The 22,800-nt window shown below is 39.5% G+C and overlaps 1 protein-coding gene across 3 annotated transcripts in view; it reads right to left on the bottom strand.

The window, feature by feature from the left end:
- The window catches only part of znf592 (zinc finger protein 592), a 127,173-nt gene that overhangs the window by 103,536 nt on the left and 837 nt on the right, over positions 1–22,800 (bottom strand). The window lies entirely within an intron of this gene.

Below are 22,800 nucleotides of genomic sequence, written 5' to 3'. Positions count from 1 at the left end.
ACTGTTAAATAAAAATGACAAATAACAAATGTAGAGCTAGTGTTAGGATTAGGGTCAGTCAGTAGGTTGGTCAGTCGGTCAGTGTCGGTCGGGCTTGTCGGTAGGCCGATGGATGCTCTGGAGGATCGGTCGGGGCTGTCGGGCCTCCGGTGGGTGGTGAGAGCGGTTTGTCGGGCCAGGTCTCCGGTGGGTGGTGAGCGTTGGGCCAGACCTCCGGTGGGTGCTGCGAGTGGTCGGTCGGGCTGTCGGTAGGCCGATGTTGCAGCAAGCGACCAGGAGGTCTGACGGAGCTGGCGCTATGGTGGTGCTGAAGGCGACCACCATAGTTGGGCCAGTGCTGCTTCATCACCATCATCACCGCCAGAAGGGCACGCTGGCCGAGGTGGACGCGCTGCGGGGCCACACATACGGAGCCCGCAGCCGGTCCCAAAGCGGCTCCAGCTCTAGCCATGGGCAGCTCTGGAAGGGGGGGGGGGGGGGGCGTTAGGGTTAGGCATTTTTTTGTCAGTGGAAGATGCCTTCGCCTTCCCCCAGCCTGGCACTGCCCCAGTCCCACTATGGCCGTAATAATCCCCATTCTGCATACTGGCAGTCAGTGGGGTTCAGTAAACGGGGGAACCCACAGGAACTGCACTCACCCATTAATTAGGCGGGTTCAGGAGCCGGACCTCTGCAGCATTCTCATTTAAAAAAAACCCTCACAATTATATTCGTTATATTATTTTATATATATATGGGTGATATGGGTCACGAAAGTTGATTTCTAGACACATTTTTGATGCTCGGCCCAGTCTCAGAGAAAAGTTGCATATAAGCAGCAGAGGTGATGTGGGCAGGAAGGGAAGGACAAAAGCAATAGCAGAGAAGACAAAGCAGAGTCAGTTTTAAAGATGGATGATCTACAGCAAAATCAGCCAGACCTGCTTGGCATTTCTGGCAGCTCTGAATTTCACAGCTTTTACTTTTCCCTTTGTTTGTGTTCTTTTTCTCTGAGTTCCGTTCATCAACAGTTTACCCCAAGACAAGCTTGACCTCACCCGTTCAAAAATATTACTTTTGCGCATCCCACTCCCATTCTCTTTGCCACCTAAAACAAACTTGCTTCTTACTTAGAGTCATAGTGATAGTTTGGAAACAGGCCCTTCGGCCCCACTTGCCCACACTGGCCAACATGTCGCAGCTACACTAGTCCCACCTGTCTGCGTCTTGTCCAAATCCTTCCAAACCTGTCCTATCCAAGCACCTGTCTAACTGCTTCTTAAAATTTGGGATAGTCCCAGCCTCAACTATCTCCTCGGGCAGCTTGTTCCATACACCAACCACCCTTTGTGTGAAAAGGTTACCCCTCAGATTCCTCTTAAATCGTTTCCCCTTCACCTTAAACCTATGTCCTCTGGTCCTCAATCCCCCTACTCTGGGCAAGAGACTCTGTGCATCTACTTGATCTATTCCTCTCATGATGTTATACACCTCTATAAGATCACCCCTCATCCTCCTGTGCTCCAGGGAATAAAGTCCCAGCCTACTCAACCTCTCCCTACAACTCAGACCCTCTAGTCCTGGCAACATCCTCGTAAATCTTCTCTGTACCCGTTGCAGCTTGACAACATTTCCTATAACATAGTGCCCAGAACTGAAAATAATACTCTAAATGTGGAAACACCTAAAACAACAGACAGTAAACCTGCTGACAATGATTCCAATATTGAGCTATCTTGCTAATTCAGCCCCAATTCAATTGCTTGTCCTGGAAGTTCTTTCAATTAATTCAGTTCCCCTGCTTCATTCATTATAATTGCCAGGTTCGGACTAATGTTCACACTATTTTTGTAATATTTAGAATTATGGCGAGTTGTTAATTTTTCCTTTTTATTACCTTATCTGAATTTGCTTATAGTGTACTGGCAAGAATTGACAAAAAGGTTGAAAAAGGTTGAATAAACATCAGTGACACATTGGTCGACAAATCATATATAGAAAATAGGGCAGATGCGCTGGACAGGTGATACGCTGAGCCATTATCGCATCTGAAATGCATGAGAATTATTTTTGTCAGTAACATGACCACTGTAATCTGGTGCTAATAAAAATAGCCCAAAGCACACAAAAGTTAAATAGGACTCTTTTCCAAAGATTCATTAAAAAAACTGTACCCTTGATCTGGTTCCCTCCTAAATACTTTACACCTTTATTTCAATTCCTAACTTACCACCAAATCAATGTGCACTGATTATAAGAATTAAATTATCATTATTTCACTTTAGTACTCTCTATTCTAATTAGTGGTACAGCAAATTCAGTTTAATCTTTTATTTTCTATTTAAAGGGTTTACTCCTATTTTATCACATATTCAGAAAGTCATGATTTGAGTGGCAGGGAATAGCACTCATGATTTTCTCCGCAAGTCTCAACTTGACTCGTTAGATCCGAGGCCTCTTAGTTCCAGCCCAGCGATGCACAGATAATCTCTTGTTGGTGCTTCTGTGGAGTAGTGAGTGTTCGATTGTCATTACTGCTGTTTCTGAGCTTCAATCCTAAATTGAGGCGTGTATCACAAAAATCCACGCGACTCTTCAAAGAGAGCAGCATTCATTTGCTCTGACCAATTTTTTAAATTTCCAAGCTGACATTGTCAAAACAGACTAACAGGTAATTATCTCTCCACTGTTGTCAACAGCTTGTTTTATGCAAGCTGACTGCCACATTTGGTTACAGTGGGGGCGTGCTGTTTGCCTGCAGGTGAAATCCATGCCCACCACAGAACCTCTGTTTGAACTATGTGGTGCATTTACTCCCTAGACAGTACTAAGAAAACAGATGGGATTCCCAGCTCCCAAACAAACCAGTAAATGAGCAGTCTTCTTTTTTTTTTTAAATTACAACTAAATGAGCCAGTTAGCAAAGTGCTTAAAATGAACATCACTTTTTTGCAACTAGGTCACGAGTAATCATGTTTAAAACCATAGGTAGATAAAAATTCTGGAGAAACTCAGCGGGTGAGGCAGCATCTATGGAGCGAAGGAATAGGTGACATTTCGGGTCGAGACCCTTCTTCTGACATGTGGGGGAGGGCGGGAAAGAGAAAGGAAGAGGCGGAGATAGTAGTCTATGGGACAGCTGGGAATGGGAGGGGAAAGAGGGAGAAAGCAAGGACTATCTGAAATTGGAGAAGTCAATGTTCATGCCGCTGGGGTGTAATCTACCCAAATTTCGCTTGGGTGGTTTACACTCCAAGGGTCTCAACCCAAAACGCCACCTTTTCCTTCGCTCCACAGATGCTGCCTCACCTGCTGATTTTCTCCAGCATTTTTGTCTACCTTCAATTTTTCCAGCATCTGTAGTTCTTTCTTAAATGTTTAAGACCATGGTGCAATACCTGCTTATGTATTTTATGCATCAATAGAGTACCAATTGTAGTAAGAAAATGTGTGGGAAGTGTCAAATGTTTACAATGAATTTAGTATGTCAACTTATTTGCCAGTGATTTAGCTCCATACTTTGATGCGACTCACCATGCGTTGCAAGGATTTCTTTCCATACAATTCCAATTTTCATAGATATTCATGATTACACATTGTTAACGATTGCCATGAATTATGAATACATTTTTGTTGGCCCAAATTTGGGTGGCACAGCAGTAGAGTTGCTGCCTTGCCGCGCCAGAGACCCAGGTTCGATCCTGACTACGGGTACTGTCTATATGGTGTTAATACGTTCTCTGCATGACCTGCATAGATTTGCTCCGGGAGCTCCAGTTTCCTTCCACATTCTAAAGACATACCGGTTTTGTAGGTTAATTGGCTTGGTATAAATTGTGCATAAATTGTGTGTGTGAGATAGTGTGTGTGTGTTGGCACGAACTGTGTGTGTGTGTGTGTATCTCTAATCTGTGAATTTCTTGTGTGACACTGCTATATTGGGGTAGTGTGACCTAGGCTGTCTACATAGAGTTTGCACGGTCACTGGTTGGCACGAAATCTCAGTGGGCCGGGAGTGCAGGGCCTGTTTCTGTGCTTATGAAGAAAGACTGGATAGACTGGTATCTCCAAATCTAAAGAATTCTTATAGAAACTTTTTTAAGGGGTTGGACACTCAGCAGGAAGATTGTTCCCGATCCAATCATTGGGTTTCAAAGAAGAACTTGACCTCAACTGCTGTCTACATAGAGTTTGCACGTTCTCCCTGTACCCACATGGGTTTCATCTGGATGCTCAGCTTCCTCCCACACCTAAAAATGTTCAGTTGGTAAGTCACTTGGCCACTGTAAATTGCCTCGATGTTTACGTAAGTACAATAATCTGGAGATGTTGATAGTCACTGTCCATTTGGCCTGCCCTATCTTGTATGACTACAACTCAAATTGCACAAGGAAAATGCAAATGGAGCAAACTAGAGTTATTATTTTCTAAATAAAAGTTTGACACATTTGTTCCTCGAAGCTGGTTTGGAGTACCCAGCATGGCCCTCCCTGCAAAACAGATGCTCTCCATTTTGCTTACACCAGAAAACGTTGTCAGTTGAACATTTTTAGCATCGATCCTATTTTCCTCAATGGTATCTTTTGCTTTTTCAGATAATACATTCCAACAATAGGCTGGCAGTAGTATTGCAGTCTTGCACAATGGCATTTTGGCACAGGAGGCTGTACGATGCATGGAGTCTGTGCAGGTACACAAAAATGCTGGAGAAACTCAGCGGGTGCAGCAGCATCTATGGAGCGAAGGAAATAGGCAACGTTGCCTATTTCCTTCGCTCCATAGATACTGCTTCACCCGCTGAGTTTATCCAGCATTTTTGCGTACCTTCGATTTTCCAGCATCTGCAGTTCCTTCTTAAACACTGGAGTCTGTGCAGGTCCAGTAAAACAATCCAGTCAGTCCTATTGCCATATTTTCCCCACAGCACTGTTATTCTTGTTTTTAATTGCCTACCATTTTGAAAGCCTTGATTTTCTACTTCTGTTTTCCTGAAACAATGAGTTCCAGATCTGCAGAAAGATTTCTTAAACTTGCTTTCAATTTTCCCAAAACGTTAAAATTGTGTCCCCTGGGGTCTTGAACTATCTGTTAATGACTTTATTTTACTTATCATATTTCAATCACAATCTATTGCACCTTTATTATGAGGAAATATTATCTTTCCATCAATCATGTTAAAACTTGGATCAATGTAAATTCTGCAGTTAGTTCACCTCAATGGTCCATTCTCAAGAGAATACAAATGCAGTCCAAATACCCCGACTCCATAGTTTAACTCTTAAGAATTTTGGAACAAAATACAAGGAATCCAAACATAAATGGAACATGTATTGGGAGCAAAGAAAAAAAAAATAGATGTGCAAGTGATTCAGCAACTTACAGCTCACAATTCAACATGATTTAAGATCTCAATCAATATATTTCAAATCCATTCATTAAATAGTTAATTTAGGATACATTAATCCTGCATCACACCACAATCTTTTATGCTAGTCAAATTAACCACTCAGTGTAAAAACAAGGAACTGCAGATGCCGGATTCAACCCCCCCCCCCCCCTCCTCTACAATCTGAAGGGTCCCGAAATGTCACCTATCCATGTACTCCAGGGCTGCTGCCTGGCCCATTGAGATATTCCAGCACTTTGTGGCATTTAAACAAAATAAACCGTTACTCAGTCAAACAAGAAAACTTCCATATCACAAGCTGCTTAAAAAAAATAAAACATGTCTTGTGTAAATTTACAAGTTTACCTTAAGTTTATAGTTTTAAAAATTCAGCTTCACCCAAATTGACAAAACTATTGTAAATTTGTCCAAAATATCTGATAGGAATGCTTTACACTACTTTACGCCAGACCATAAGAAATCATCTCCAGAAATATGGCACAAGCCTGCAACTAAAGTTACCACAGTAACCAAAGTTACCATAGTTTCCTCCCAGTTTGCTATATCCACTACTTCACTGCTATCCAGCACGATGGGGGGGGGGGGGGGGTATATTACATCGCAGTAAAAATACTGTTGCTTTATGCTTCCTTGGTGTAGCTGGTTGCTGCATGTGCAGTATTCAAACATGAAAGACAAAGGTGTCTTTCAGTTCCATAAACGGCAGAGAAGAAAAGGTGGGGTTGCAGAAAAATCACTTTCACCTTGGGGGCATTCATTTCAGAGAAATTGTTTTTTACTTACAAACTAGGCTACTTGGAAAATACTACAACAGATGACTGGAAAAAAAACAGAGTGATTGCAAGCTCAATCTTTTGTTCTTGGCTAGTTATAACTTTCACATGTGATTAGTTTGCAGATGTGTTGGGAACAATGGCAGTGTAGCTCTGTTGTTGCAGTGTTTGCATCACCCGATGAATGAGAAAGACAACCCAGTTAGAGATGGGAGTCATTGCCTCAGCTTCAATTTCAATGTTACTCTTGGAATTATTTTGCAAAGTGCTTTTCTCCAAGTAAATTGAACAATAATATATATATATATATATATAAATAAAATGTGTAACTATTGGCCACAAGTTCACAATTTTAGTTATTCATTTTACAACAATATGGTGTTACTAATAACACTCAGATTTATTGATCATCTCTGACTGGTGGTGAACCCTTACAGTCCTTCTGAAGATATTTCCACAAGGTTGTTAGGTAGGGTATTCCTGGATTGAGGGTGCTAATCTGAAATGTCACCTATCCATGTTCTTCAGATATGCTGCCTGACCCACTTTGTGGCCTTTCCCGGATTTTAACCCTGGATTTCAGTGATGAAGGGACAGTGATATTTCCACATCAAGAAAAAAAAAATGACTTGGAGGGGAGACCGCAGGTGGTGGTACTCCCATGCACCTGCTATCTAAGTCCTTCTTGGTGTGGGTTCTGTAAATGCAGTCTGAGTATCCTAGGAATGAACGTTTACTTTGGTGGATGATGAAAGACTGCTTGTGCCCTGGATGGAGTTATGTTCCTTGTATATTGTTGGAGTTGCATTCATCCAGGTAGTAAAAAGTATTCCATTACACTTCTAATTTAGTGGCTTGTGCATGGCAAACAGGCATTAGTGAGTGGAAACAAATCACTTGCTCCAGAACACCCAGCCTCTGAAGGTCATTAAGCTTTATTTGGCAGTGCCTATGCTAGTCATGTCAAAACAATGATGAATAGTCCATTCACATTACTTGAATAAATTAATATTTTTGATTTACTTTTTATGGGCATCTGCCACTGAGGAAATTCTGGTAAATAAAGCCTGTATTATTTTAGGCATTTAGTCAGCATGAGGCATTTCCATGTGTGCTCAATGTCATTCCCTTGCATTTAACCAAAAATACAACTGAAATGAAACATTGGTGTTTCTATCATCTACTAGAATTCTTGATTTTAACCGCTCCGAATAAAATGTTCTAGAACTTTCATTTTTAAATTATAATCCATGCCCATTAAACTAACAATTTGGGATTACGTTCATCGAAATATACTTCGGGGAGGACTCCAAATGTTAGTCTGGGAAGATGTTTTTTATCCTCAGTCTCGTCTGGTTGTGAAATTATCAACATGTTATTTTCCTGTTCCTTCACAATGGACTCTCTTGCCCAATAAAGAAAAATAAAAAAAACACCATCAACTCAAACTGTATAAGTATGGATATTTGGGAGGTACACAAAAAAGCTGGAGAAACTCAGTGGGTGCAGCAGCATCTATGGAGCGAAGGAAATAGGCAACGTTTCGGGCCGAAACCCTTCTTCAGACTGGATATTTGGGAGTTACTTCCAAGTTGTGATCGAAGTGAATGATTTATCTGGTTTACTCACAAGACAGCGAATACCCAGGTGTAAACACAAAGCAACAGATAACTAAAGGATGCAGATGGTTATATAGCAAATAATGAATGTTTGAGAGTGAATACAAGCATATAAATTAATTGGTCATGCAGTTCACAGAGTAGAATAAATTATGCAAGTAATGAGAATAATGTTATTGTACATTACTTGCACAACTATATTTTTTACTTCCATAACGTTTATGGTATTTTAATTACTCATCAAAAATCCGTCCCTAATTTAAGGGGTTAAATGTCTTTCCACAGCATCCCTGCAGATGTTGACTGCTATCTTACTCTATTATTTTCACTGAGCCTTAGTGGGGTTTACCATTGTGCCGTCTTCATTGCATGATTCCACAGAATCAACATTCTCTATCTACAATGGAGGCAAACTGTTGTGATGTCATTAGAACAGGCCTACTTGGGAGAGATCAATACCCCAGTGGAGATTATTATAGTAATATTTGTTGAAATTAAGTTTGAAAATTTGATTGAGATTTAAAAAACAAACATTCAGCAAGCAATTTTCCCATTCTCAAAGATCTTTTGTAACATAAACACTTAATCAGAAATGCCATGTCAAGAAGAGCTCATTTTTACCTCTCAGCTGATAACTTTAAGCTGAAGAGACTCACCTACTACTTATCATGAATTGCAGCGATTCAACGGTATCTGAACACTGTGATGCAAGGTTTCCTCATGTTTTGAAATAGAACTATAATCAAATATTATATCGTGCAAGAATCATGCAATAGAGAGCAATGGCACATTTTGGCAAAAGTAACTCCATTGGGGAAATAATTACGGCAACTTCTCTTAGCTTAGATACATTTGCCTAACAAACTAAAAGCTGAAAATGACATATCTTAGAGATCAGAGGTTGCAAAACATAATGTATACCCTAAACTGAAGATAATGTGATAATCAATCGTTGAGCAACCTTGAAGTGACATTTAAGTAAGCTACATCCTTTGATACAGTCAGCTATGTGTACGATTGCCAGTACCGATCCCATAATAAAATAGCAACATCCTGCATTTATGTAATCAGTTAATCCCTAAAATGTAATGCAATGTTGAAATGAAAGAACGAATCAAGTGTTTAAAAGGAGGGACATGGACAGACACATTTCAGATTGGGATCCTCTCCAGACTGATAAAGTTGAGGGCAAGTCCCTTATCAGATTCCACATTTGCACCCTTGTCTCCACTTCACCTCGAGCCTCTACACTCATCTTTCCCCCACTTGACTAATCTACCAAACACCCTCCTCACCTGAATTCATCTATCACCTACCAGTAAGATAGACACAAAATGCTGGAATAAGTCAGCACGACAGACAGCATCTCTGGAGAGAAGGAATGGGTGACGTTTCGGGTAGAGACACTTCTTCAGTCTGAAGGGTCTAGATCCGAAACGTCACCACTCCAGAGATGTTCCTGTCCCGCTGACTTACTCCAGCATTTTGTGTCCATCTTCAATTTAAACCAACATCTGCAGTTCTTTCCTATTACTTGCTAGTTCTTGCCCACCCCTTCCCCTCACCTCTCTAGAACAGCTTTCTTCCCTCTACTCCGTCAGTCCAAATAAAGATGCTGAACCAAAGCGTTGTCAGTCCATTTGCCTGCACAGATGCTGCCTGGAACACCAAGTTCCTACAGCAATTTGTGATTTGTTTGCTCAAGAGTCTAGTATCTGCAGTCTCGTGTCTTTATTCTTTGAATAATACTGGTAAATCACAGCTAGGATTCCCTAGCCTTACTCTTCAAGTTAGTCAAATGGCCAAATTTAAAATGCATAATTAATTGGAATTTATTCTGTCAATAATGAAATTACCTTGGAAAGGTTTCACTGAACACGTGTTATGGGGAAGCACAGCTGTAATAACTGGAATTAAAAATGTCTATAATAACCATATGCACCCTTCAATTATACTTTGCATGTTGGTTACACCTGGGTAACCAGATATTTGTGTGATTTTTATACAATTCTGAAGCGCTGCCTCCATTAAACCTCTATTGCTACCATTGATAACATCTGTGTACTAATAAGAACAACAAAATTAGGTTCATGTTCTCCCAGTTTCCCCTCAAATCACAATAGTAGAAAGCTGCAACACCACGGTAACCAATCTATAACAGGTTACAGGAAACAATTTAATAACACATCCAGTAAGACTGAGGAACTGAAACATTCTGTTTTGGAGCCTGAATTTCTTGTGATAATCAGTGCGCACTCATCTTGCACTTTTTATTCAATTGCAGCAATAAGAAAATCCATAATTTAATGGGCACCAAGTAGAATATTTCAAAAGAGTAATGACATGGAATTTGAAAAGATCATTCAGGTAGTAATTTCAGTATATATTTTGAATGTAATTTGACCATTTACACTCATAATTGGGCACAAATGCTCAAATTTTGTTTGGCATGCTCAGAGGGGAGAAAGAAAGCCAATTTGTGCTCTCTGTATTCTCCTGAGAACACCAGATTATTGACAGTCCCTAAAGAGGTTACTTCACTCCCAAGATGGTTGATGTGGGCCAGGTAGACCTCAAGTTCCTGTTTACTGTGGCACCAAGCAAGGCAAGAAGAAAAACCCTCGGGAAAAGACGACTCCAAAATGGGAACAGAAAAAAGCAAAAAATAATTTTTAGAAGCCCAAATCTGTTGCTGAATACCCAACAGGCTGAACAAAGCCTTAAAGTAGAATGTTTCATTGCTCATACATGCCAAAAACAAAGACATTCCTGTTACATATATGCTTACACAAAAGAACACAGAATCATTGAGTAACTGCTCCAAAATGCAAAACACTGCACATTTCAGCTACTGGCATACTTTCGCACATATTAGTACAGGTTCCAAATTCTCTGATCAAATTACCCGCAGCGATGTTTTAAAGTCTTCAAATCTCTATTTGCGGTATATTGTGGGTTGCATAGAAAGGTTCCAAGAGTTGTTGAATAATGAAGTTCTCAGAAATAAAGCTTCACCGAGTAAATCTACACACAGTATGAGACAAAGTCCGCATTTCTATTGTGCAAAAACAATATCAGAGTTTTAAACCCGATGAGAGAACAGGTCTTACCAATGTTTCTACATCTCATGCTATAACATGCTTGGGTGCCCAGTCCCAGGAAACAGTGAAAATACAATCAACATCAAACCTCAAGAGCCATCTAGATAATCATTAAAGCTGCTTACATAGACTTACTTAGTACAGGATTAAAAACAGGAATAAAGATTTATCAACATATTGGTAGACATCTTCCCCATTACCAGTTACATTTTAAAGCTTAAAATGTTTCATAAGTCTAGAAATGACCGATTATTACCAAAATGTGTTTAATGAGTTATATTGCAGACATTTGTCCCTAATGCAAAAAAATCATAATGCAATGCAATAAACCCAATGCACATTATCAAACCTTTCTGAGCCCCTTTCATTTTTTGTTATCGTTGGCTCCCCATTTTCATTCTTTCTCTATTCTCTTCCCCCTACCATTTTACATTTGTTTTACTCTATCAAAGTTTCACTAAAAGGGTGGGACAGGTATGGTGGTGTGTATGGTAACCTCCAATTCCTAATCACTTCATGCATCTATTGACTTACAATAGTTAGACTTTTTAAATAATTTGAGAGATACCATTTGTACAGTCTGACATTAGACCAGAAATCTATTAGCTCGAGATGTACGTTCTCTTGATTTGGAGTAAAAAACAGCCATCTGGATCATCAACTAGCATCATTTGACATTAATTTGTCTCTGTTATAACATAGGTGACACATAGCTCATGCCCCAAGCTAAATCATATTCATTTATTTCACAAATGTTTCCAAAACTCAAACTTTAGTTCTTTCTCAAGGCTTGTTCAGTTAAGAGTGTTACACAAGCATTGGCTATGAAGAGGTGATAACCCTATATAATGTCCTGTTGCTCTGGGCCATAAAGCAATCTACAAACCACATCTTTCTAATTAAACACCAACTTCCCAGTGATACCACTATGAATTTGAATTGATATGGTAAAGTAGCTGGTCACACCTAAAAATACCAAGAAATTCATAACATGCAAACGGAAAAAAAAAAAATCTTCTTGTGACACAGATGTGAATGTGCACTTTAAAAAATAAAGGTAACATATAGAATAGACCTCTCAGTATGACTAAATAAAAGACAGTTTAATTTGACTCTGCTGGTGCTGCCTGCACAGTAGTCTTAGAAAACCTGCCTCAGGGGCCAACAGAACAAAATCTGTGACCTTGTCAAGCAGATATAGACCAGCTCTCCTTTTCTGTTCATACATACAACTACGCTGTGCAAAAGCCATGAAAAACACACACACACACACACACTATTTTATGCAGAGGTATTTTAAAATTCAGTCAGGTATCAGAAGTTCGAATGTAATGCTTTAATTAATGTGAAGAAAGAAAGAATAAATAAGTAAATAAATAAATGGATCACATTATAGATTAGTAATGCCCCTGTCCCACTTAGGAAACCTGAACGGAAACCTGAATGGAAACCTCTGGAGACTTTGTGCCCCACCCAAGGTTTCCGTGCGGTTCCCGGAAGTTTTTTGTCAGTCTCCCTACCTGCTTCCACTACCTGCAAACTCTGGCAACCACCTGCAACCTCTGGGAACCACACGGAAACCTTGCGTGGGGCGTAAAGTCTCCAGAGGTTTCCGTTCAGGTTTCCTAAGTGGGACAGGGACATAACAAGGAACAAGGTTCGAATCCCGTTCTTTCCCCTTCCTTGCAGCTTTGATCTAAATCAGTGGTATAGTCTAAATCAGTGGTATAGTTCCTTTATGGTTCGTGTATTTTTATTCACTGTAGCATTGAGTTTTGCCATAAAAAAAACAGTAAATATCATGCCTCACCACAAAGAAACATCCCGATAATTGCAGTGACTGTAGTGCTGGTTGACATGGAAACTGCCTCAAAAATCCATTGCCATTTGCAGATCGTTAGCTTAGCTTCTCAATAAATCAGTCATCTTGGCAATCCCCAACTCATGATGAAGATGGAAGGATCCCTCACCCCCCCCCCAATCATGCCTAGAGTCATATTAGGGCTTTAGAATCTTTCAGAAAACATTGGAACACAGCCTGCAGATGTAAATTCCTCTTCTTTGACAGACCTGCATTTTCAATGATGACTTACTTCTAGAAACAAGGAACCGAAGATGCTGGTTTACCAAGGAAAGACATAAAATGCTGGAGTAACTCAGCATGTCAGGCAGCATCCCTGGAGAACGTGGATGGGTGACTTTGAGTCAGGAAGAAGAGTCCCGACCTGAAACGTCAGCCAGCCATGTGCATGCTGCCGAACCTGCTACGTTACTCCAGCATTTTGTGAACTTTCCTTGACCCACTTCCACTCCAGTACTGAGAAGTGCTAATGGCTAGTACAAAAATTAACTTGGTTATGGGCATTGAACACAACTTGTTTGTATTGGGCATTGAACACAACACGAGCTTGACAGACTATAGCTTAGTTGAATGGCAAGAGAACACAAGTCAAATGGAGATCAGGAGTGCTGCAGACACATGCATGACTGCTTAACCACTTTTACCCTTCAGATATCACAGAGTATATTCATTGTTGCAATACAGTCTCATATATGTAGCGCAAGCTCCCATAAAGCAACAATGAAAATGTCACTGCCTTGGTAGTCCTGGTCAAGGAACAAATATCAACCTCAGGGCACTGGTAAACATGTGCCTGCTTCCCTCCAACAACCAAAGGTTCAACTGAAAATGATATTGAGGAAGGTAGACACAAAAAGCTGGAGCAACTCAACGGGATAGGCAGCATCTTAAGAGAGAAGGAACAGGCGATGTTTTGGGTCGAGACCCTTCAGAAGACTGAAACATCGCCCGTTCCTTCTGCCCTCGCCATCAGGATGAAGGTACAGGAGCCTGAAAATTGTAACGTCCAGGTTCAGGAACAGCTTCTTCCCTACTGCCATCAGGCTATTAAACACTACAACCTCAAATAAGCTCTGAACTACAATAGACTATTATTATTATTATTGCACTACTATATGTGTGTGTGTGTGTGTGTGCGTGTGCGTGTGCGTGTGTGTGTGAGAGAGTATCTGTACACACTGAACTTTTTTTTCTCTCTCTCATTTATCATATTGTTTACAGTGTACTATGTTTGCATATTCTGTTGTGCTGCAGCAAGTAAGAATTTCATTGTTCTATCTGGGACATAAGACATTAAAACACTCGACTCTCCGGCGATGCTGCCTGTTCCGCTGAGTTCCTCCAGCATTTTGTGTCTACCTTCAATTTAAACCAGCATCTGCAGTTCTTTCCTACACATTATATTGAGGAAGTTGTGTAATTAATTCCGACTGAAGTGCACTCTTTTGTATGAGTAATTAAAATAGCACCTCACCTGCATTTGCAGGTAGATGCAGAAGATCCATAACCCCATTTATGACAATGATTAACACTACAAACGGGTTACCCAGTTATCGACCTTTTTGTAAAGTTACACTACAGAAGTGACATAACTTCAAAAATCAATGTTAACTGTAAATTACCTGAAAGGAATGTGAAACGTGCTACATAAATGCAAGTCTTTCTGCCTCTTTGCCATTTCTACATGCATGTTCTCTGTTACCACTTGGCTTTCCACCAGCTGCTCTGATTTCCTCCCACATCCTAAAGATGGTAGGTTAGTTGGCTACTGTAAATTGCCCCTGATATGCAATGAGTGGAAGTGAAAGTGGGATAAGATAAAACTAGCATAAACGAGTGATTGATGGGTGGTGTGGACACTATGGGCCGAAGGGCCTATTTCCATGCTGCATTGCTAAACTAAATAGGATTAGTCTACCTCAAATGACACAAAGATCAGTAGAAATAATGTATGTGCATCATTCAGTACTTAAGTTCCTCCTCTGCAGCACACATGCCTGGGAAGGATTGCCAATTCTATTTGGCTAATTTGCTTCAATCTATGGTTTATAGAGGCATACATGATGGAAACAAGCCCTTCAACTGACCAAATCGTTGTTGACCATCAATTATCTGTTTACACAAATCCTACATTGATCCCACTTTATATTCCTCCACTTTCTTATCAATAAACTCCAGATTCTACCACTCATCTGCACACTGGGGGCAATTTATAGTGACTAATTAACTATCAACGCATATGTATTTGAGGTATGGGGAAAAAAACAGAGCACCCCACATGGTATGCATGCCTGCAAATAAATCCTAAACTGGCTAAGTTGTGTTATTTTGCTATACGCATTGATGACTGCTCCACCTAGTCTTATACATCTAATGTACTTACCAATATTTGACATGACTCGTTGTTAATAGAAAAGCTTTCTTCTTTTTTTCCCCTCAGAAATTCAGGCACAGACAGATAACTGGCAGCAGGCAGTATTCAAAATGACAAATGTCACATTAGGTCACTTCAATCAATATAAAATGATTTTCCTCATTTAGGAATACATTTTCATTTATAAATATGTTGGAAGCAAAATTTAGGCAAAAGTAGTCTGGGACTGTGCCTCACCCACAAGCCATACTTCACATGAGATACTCAAGAACAGCTAATTCATTGTGTACTCTCCTACACCAGATGCCCAGAATGTCCCGATTCTAAATACAGCTGTGTGTATACACTTTGTAAGCTTTTCCCATTAAGAATCAAACCTAGATATTTTGACACCAAAGGTAGCAGCGTGACCCAGTTGTGCCTTTCCTATGGGAAATAACTTATTTTCAAAGATTCTCGTTTGCAAAATTTTCTCAATTTTCTTCATGCCAAACATTAATTATTGGGCACAGAATAATCCTAGAAAATAACAAATTTTCAGCTTAAATAGCAATGGCTGCATTTTCATATTCATCAGAAATGGAATAAAACCCAATTAACTTTCATCCCATTAAATATCTATAGACATCAATGTGATTATAATGTATCTCCCCCCACTATCGCTCAATTGTATTCAACAAAATAGCAACACTTTTCAAATTAATTCTCTCATATACTCCATATTATTTCTGCAAAAGGGTTCCGACCTAAAATATCTCCTATTCATGTTCTCCAGAGATGCTGCCTGACCTGTGGAGTTACTCCAACACTTGTGATTTTTTTTTGTAAATCAGCATTTGCCGTTCCTTTTTTCTTCATGTTATTTCTTCCTTGACACCGTAAGGCAGTTGCGTTAAAGAAAATCACAAACAAATCTCCCCAAACATTTCTTTTCACCCACGAATTACTTGGTAACAATTAATCTCCAGAGGTACAAGGGTCAATAAAGACCAATGCTAGCTCAGCTCTCCTAACCAATGGACAAAAAGCTGGAGTAACTCAACTGGTCAGACAGCATCTCGGGAGAAAAGGAATAGGTGATGTTTGAGACCCTTCTTCAGACTGAAGGGTCTCAATCCGAAACGTCATCTATTGCTTTTCTCCAGAGATGCTGCCTGACCCACTGAGTTGCTCCAGCTTTTTGTGTCTATCTTCTGTTTAAACCAGCATCTGCAGTTCCTTTCTACACATTTCTCCTCGCCAATAGTCTTATTCGGATGCTATTACTACATGACCTTTAATTGGTTAGATTAGCAATCCCACAAATTTGTCAACTAGAACAGTTATTCTACTGTATACAATTCTAGAATAACTTGCAATAGGAAGGTTATTTCTTCTGTAGTGCACAAATTAATATTATCGGAACACATTTGAAATTCTGCCTCGCTTTATTTAATGAAACCCCAGACAATTTTTCTCATCATCCTTTTGAAAATATAACTATATCCTTATTACACATCCTTCAATAACCAGCTGTGATTCTATTATCACAACGAAGCATTGATTGCGAAATTGGATGCTTACGCATGGGACTGGCACTGTGGTTCCAATGAGTTGCATTTAACTGGCACCTTCAGAAGATGTTACTAATGCATCTCTTCCCCGCGACACAGTCATAACAAAAATATACTGTACAAAGCTGAAGATCCTAGACCTGAAACATTTAATGCTTCTTTTTCCACATATGTTGTCTGACCCGCTGAGTATTTCCATCATTTTCTATTTTTATTTTAGATTTCCAGCAATTGCAGGTTTTTGCTTTTGATTTTTTTTTGGTCATTGGACAAATCCCTATTTATTGAAATTAATCCCAGAATCAATTTTGTTTAGAGATACAACATGGGCGGGGGCCCACCACTCAGACCATCACACTAGTTATATATTATCCTACTTTCTCATCCACTCCCTGGGGTCAAGGAAAGAGCGTTCACGTCACGGCCCTGTTTCCACCAATCTTTCTACCACCACGCACAAAAAGCACAAGAAGCGACAAGACAGACACCAGTGTATGCAGATGACGAGAGGCGTGTTCAGCTCTGGCTGAACAACCTCTAATCCTGTGTGTGGACTCGATAAGAAGAAGATCCACTCCCTACACACTAGGGGCAATTTTACAGATGCCAATAAACCTGCAAACCCCTACATCTTTGTGATGTGGTAGGAGAGTGGAGCGCCCTGGGAAAACCCACGCAGTCACAGAGAGAACGTGCAAACTCCACACTGGCAGCACCCAAGGTCAAGATCAAACCCAGGTTTCTGACGTTGTAAGGCAGCAGGTCTACCAGCTGTGCCCATTGACTTGCATTGTATAGCACCTTCAGCAAAGGAAAATCTCAGGATTTTGTTAAATTAAAGGCACACAACGGCTTACGGTCATATGACCAAAAGTGATATTTTTAGGAGTTTAAGAAAGGCAAATGGGAAGAAAAATCTGAGGGGTTTATGTGGGTAATTTTTGTGCCACTGAGGGTTGTACCTTTGAGGACACGATCCAAAGCTATGAGTGTCCTTAAATTCAGCAAGTCAAGTCGTTGGATTTATCGTCATATGCACAAGTATAGTGAGGTTCAGGTACATTGAAAGTCTCATTTGCAGCAGCATTACATAGTCACACATAAAATATATTATCCCATAGACAGTGCGAAACAACATTAGTACAAAAACACAATTAGAAAACAAGTCCATGGTAGTGCAAGAGGTGGTCCGTAATGTCGAACGTTTGCAGGACCTTATAGACATAGAGTGGCACAATGTCATGGAGAAACTTGAAAACAATGAGCACATATATTAACAGGAAAAAACCCCCAGCTCTACCATGAAGTAAAATTCTCCAGAATTACATAACAGGAAAGGTAGAATAGACTCCACTAACAGTGTGTTTTGACACAATTGGTCAGATATACAAATTTTTGATCCACCACCATTTCCTGAAACACATGAAAACCATGGTAAAAGACTAACTGCTCTTGTGACTGGAAAAATGTTTCAGAATTACATTTATGTTTAAGAATATCATTGTGCCGCCCCAATTCTTTTGTACAATATTCTTTAAACAAGATCTTCTAATGTTGTCTACTCCTTCAGCCATTAGATTGGAATAAATAAACAAGACACATGCACATCCAAGTTACAGTAAAATGGAAAACACCTGCTTTCCATGTTCTCATGTCCATTTCTACATCAGAAAAATCTCCCAGAAAAGCCAAAAGATGCATTCATATATAATTTTCCAATGGCGGAATATTTAGGTACGTCAGATGGATAGAAAATGTATCTTTTCTCCCTCAACTTATCTTCGGATGGAAGCTGTGTAAATAAATAACGAGCTCAGGAAAGGAATTACCATCCTAATTGCTGCCCATAATCTGCATAACGATTTATGAGATTCACCACATTTGTGAATCGTCTGCAAATACAATGCTGCAGCCTGTGCTTCCTGCAGAGCAAAAAAAAAATTGGAAGGAGTTGAAGGTAGATTGATAAGACAGGTTAGAAGAACAGTAGCAGCTGATCATTTGAGTTTGACAAGTTCACTTTTCTGCATGAAGAAGATGAACTGCATGTGCAAAGAACAAGCTTACATTTGGAAATTAAAATAAAAAGCTGGAAAAAAATCTATAAAGAATCCAATTCTACTACAAAACTTTTTTTTTTTAACAAATGTCCAGTATTCATGTGACACGGTGGACTTTCCATTTATGATCCAATTTTTCAAGAATAGTTTCTGCCATATTTGCTATAATGAAAGTTGTACTGCCATTGCAATTTTAAACAATATTTAACAGAAATTTTGCAGTTTTGTTTCACATTAATAAAATGGGTTCCCCCAAAAATGAATGCTTCATTTTTCATTACTGCTTCACGTATGGGTTTACCATAACAATTTTGAGACATCAACTGGCTGCTTTAAAATGCTTACACGCCCACTTGCAGCGCCCAAGGCACATTTTATCTTAGAAAAGGCTTGTTCTGCACTTTCTTCTCGTGTTTTCATTGGCTTATTGAATCGCCCAGTTATATGAAAGCTGTTAGCACTTTCGTTTCCTTTAACTCGGTCAATTGTTCCTTCTACATTCAAATTTTATCTATCCTGGATCATGACACACAAATTTTCACATGTCTGCTTTGCTCTAAACAACTCTCAGCCTTGGCAGACACAAAATGCCGGAGTAACTCAGTGGGACAGGCAGCAGCCATGGGGAGAAGAAATGGGTGACGTTTCGGATCGAGACCCTTCTCAGCATTGGCATTATGGGCCATCTCTTCCCTTCAGAAGTGCCTCTTGGCATGCGGATAACCCAACATTTCAAAACATCCCAAAAAATAATCAGCCGATCAACATTTTGCTTTTGCAAGAAATCAATAGGTAATATATATTATATAAATTGTCCACAGAGATTGGTTTTATTTCTAACATACACTGGCATAGGGCAAAGAGGAAAAAGATTTGTGAAGGTTCCCACCTTGTTCACCATCTAACAATCACTAGAAAAGCTAAGAGCTGAGCATCATCACAGCTCTCTGCTACAAAAAAACACATGACTGAACACTTCAAACTTCCACAGGCAGACCAAATGCTGTCTGGTAAGTGATGTTAAACTGGCGAGTTGAGAATTACAGAATAAAACACTCTTGTGATACATTGAGGTGACAAAACCAGAGGAGGACATTTTTCCCCCTCCAATTTCGACTAAATGTATTGATTGCTTGCCGCATTAATTCCATAGTTATTAGTTACTATCTTGCCCCCTCAGCAAAGTATACTTTAAGCACAAGGTTTGATGAGTATTAGCAGATCACTCAAAAATAGGGCTAATAATTTTCTTGTCTATGTCCACATCCTTCCGATAATGTCAGTGGGTAATGAACCCTGGCCAATTTGATTTTTCCCTATCAATTTGCTTCTCTAGTCAATCTACAAGGATAAAATTTAGGATTTGCCGGGCCTGTACAATTCAGTTATTCACTTCATTAACGGACAAAGCCACTTGGGAAGAAGGTAACGAAGAATGATGCTGTAATAAAAACTTCCAACAAACAAAAATCACTTCAGCATGTTGAGGGATTATAAATATTACATCACGACATTATATCCCATTTAACAACATTAAAATAGTTATCTTGCTAACTTTACCTTAATTTACAAATCACATCTTGGTGCCTCATGAACATCAAGTTTATGTGGTACTAAAGTGAACTTCTTAATCTCATATCTTTGTTACTTTGTACTGTGTGGATAATAGCTTTTTAGAATCATTTCTACATCAATACAAAGTAAACAGTTAAAAATTAAACTTTCAGCCCACAAACTTCCTGTATGCCATGAGCGAGAACACTTGATGATAACTGCAAAACCTCACTCATTGAGTGACTAACAACTTGTCTGATATTCAGTGACTAAATAGAATGCTATTCAATTTGTTAGAGAACTACTCACTAAGTCGAAGGCCACAACCTTTGCATAACGTTTTAACTGTAGATCTATCAGAGCATGATTTTCATACTATCCTAACCACAATTTCCCTTTCAATCAACAGTCAAAATAAATTATTTGATCAGTTATCCAAATTACTGTTTGGATACAAACTAAATACAAGACCATGTTTCACATGGTTATAGCATCAAGGTACCTTAAAGTCTTTTTCAACACTAATAGAGTAATCTGGAAGGGCATTCAAAGCTGTATTCTGAGGGAATGCTGCAGACACTTTTGGGCACAGTAAGTGTTTAAGAAGGAACTGCAGATGCTGGTTTAAGCCAAAGATAGACACAAAAAGCTGGAGTAACTCAGCGGGACAGGCAGCATATCTGGAGTTGAGGAATGAGTGATGTTTCGGGTCGAGACCCTGCTTCAGACTGGTCAGTCTGAAGAAGGGTCTCAACCCGAAACGTCACCCATTCCTTCTCTCCAGAGATGCTGCCTGTCCCGCTGAGTTCCTATCTTTTGGGTACAGTAAGGTCCCACAAAGAAATGGAATAAATCTGATTTAATGTTTGTTAAGGGATAAATGTTGGCCAGAAGACCAGGAAAATATCTCTCTCTTTTCTTAAATAGTGCCATGGGGTTGCTTAAATCTCTAATGCAGTTTATCACCTCGCATTTCAACTGAAATCTTGCGCTCCATCAAAACTGCAGTGGAATTGTAGCTCAAATTATGTGCCTCCTCAATGGGTCTTGTATACATGATTTTCAAACCGAGGCAACATAAATTTAATGATTGCCATGCACTTTGGCACATTCAGGTGATGTGAGATTTACAGCCTTAATGCACATATTTTTCTTGCTGAACTGCAGAAACAAACCTTAAAATTAGCTCTGAATTATACGCCTGGAGAAACTCAATGGGTCAGGCAGCTTCTGTGAGGGAATTTCGCAGAAATGTTTTTGGGTCAGAATCGTTCTTCAGTCCTGACACAAAATATTCATTCCCCCCCACACACATTTGCTTTTTGCATGCTGGTCCCAGAGGATGATCTAGTATTATCTGATACAATCGCCCAACACTTTTAAAACCTTTTCTATCTGTAAATTCTAGAACTATATTCTGCACTCAATGTCTTTCCCTTCCCTATTATACTTGAATTTGCCTTGTTTGTATCTATGTAAACCATTATCTGACTTTGATTTGACAGCATGCAAAACAAACATTTCCACTGTACCTTTCACTGTACATGACAACGATAAACCTAAACCCGACCTGCTGTGTTCCTCCAGCAGTTTATTTTTTTTGAAACTCTAGATTCTATCATCTGCAGTCTCTTGTGTCTGGATTTATACCACTCAGCTTTTTTACTGCAACAATATAAGGATGTGGACAAAATGGTTGGGGGGGGGAGGGAAAGAGAGATGAGGTGAAAGGAAAAATCAACAGATGTGAGCAAAGGTTTCTTAAAGTGCCAAGTAGATAGTAACTACTACAACAGATTTGGTTTTGTTACAATCAAACCACGCCTCACTTCAACATGCTAAATGCACAGTCTGGGTATGACTGGCTAACATGGAAACAAAAGTGAAAACCTAGGAGATTAAGCATAGGCAATAAAATAATGTTAGCAAAATAAGCAGATAGAAATCAAGACAAAATAACATGAAATAATAAGATGGAAATGTTTTACATGGAATGGATACAATTAGGACCAGGCACAGCTATGATAGCTGGCATTTGTCCAAAACACAACAAAGTTAACTAAAGTTCTCCAGCCTTTAGGACATTAGCAACTATAATTACAAAGTCACTGTGATTAGGAATGAAAAATCCTGGTTAAATAAACTATCCACCACCTTGTTCTCAGTTCAGCTATGAATCCATATATGTTGACATTCAAAAGTCCACACTTTAAAATGTGCTCAATTAGGCCCATTACACATTGACAGTTCTGACCAAGAATTGCATGCTCTTTCCACATAATCTGACAACTATTAAGAGTTTCCAGCACGCTCTTCTCCCCCCCACCCCCATTTCATTGTGGATGAAGAGGCATTGCACTTAACTCACTTTTTGGCCACATTTTTTAATGATTCCCATTATTTGATTTATTAGAAAATGCAAATCCAGCAGAACATTCCCACTGTTTAGTTATCTTACGTTCTTGCACAATGACATGTACCAACAAACTTTCAAACCATCCACGACAAAAATATTTTGA

This window comes from Leucoraja erinacea, chromosome 36 (genome assembly GCF_028641065.1).
Source record: "Leucoraja erinacea ecotype New England chromosome 36, Leri_hhj_1, whole genome shotgun sequence".
Taxonomy (NCBI): domain Eukaryota; kingdom Metazoa; phylum Chordata; class Chondrichthyes; order Rajiformes; family Rajidae; genus Leucoraja; species Leucoraja erinaceus.
Note: the sequence above shows the minus strand (reverse complement) of the source record. Positions and strands in the feature narration are given on the sequence as shown.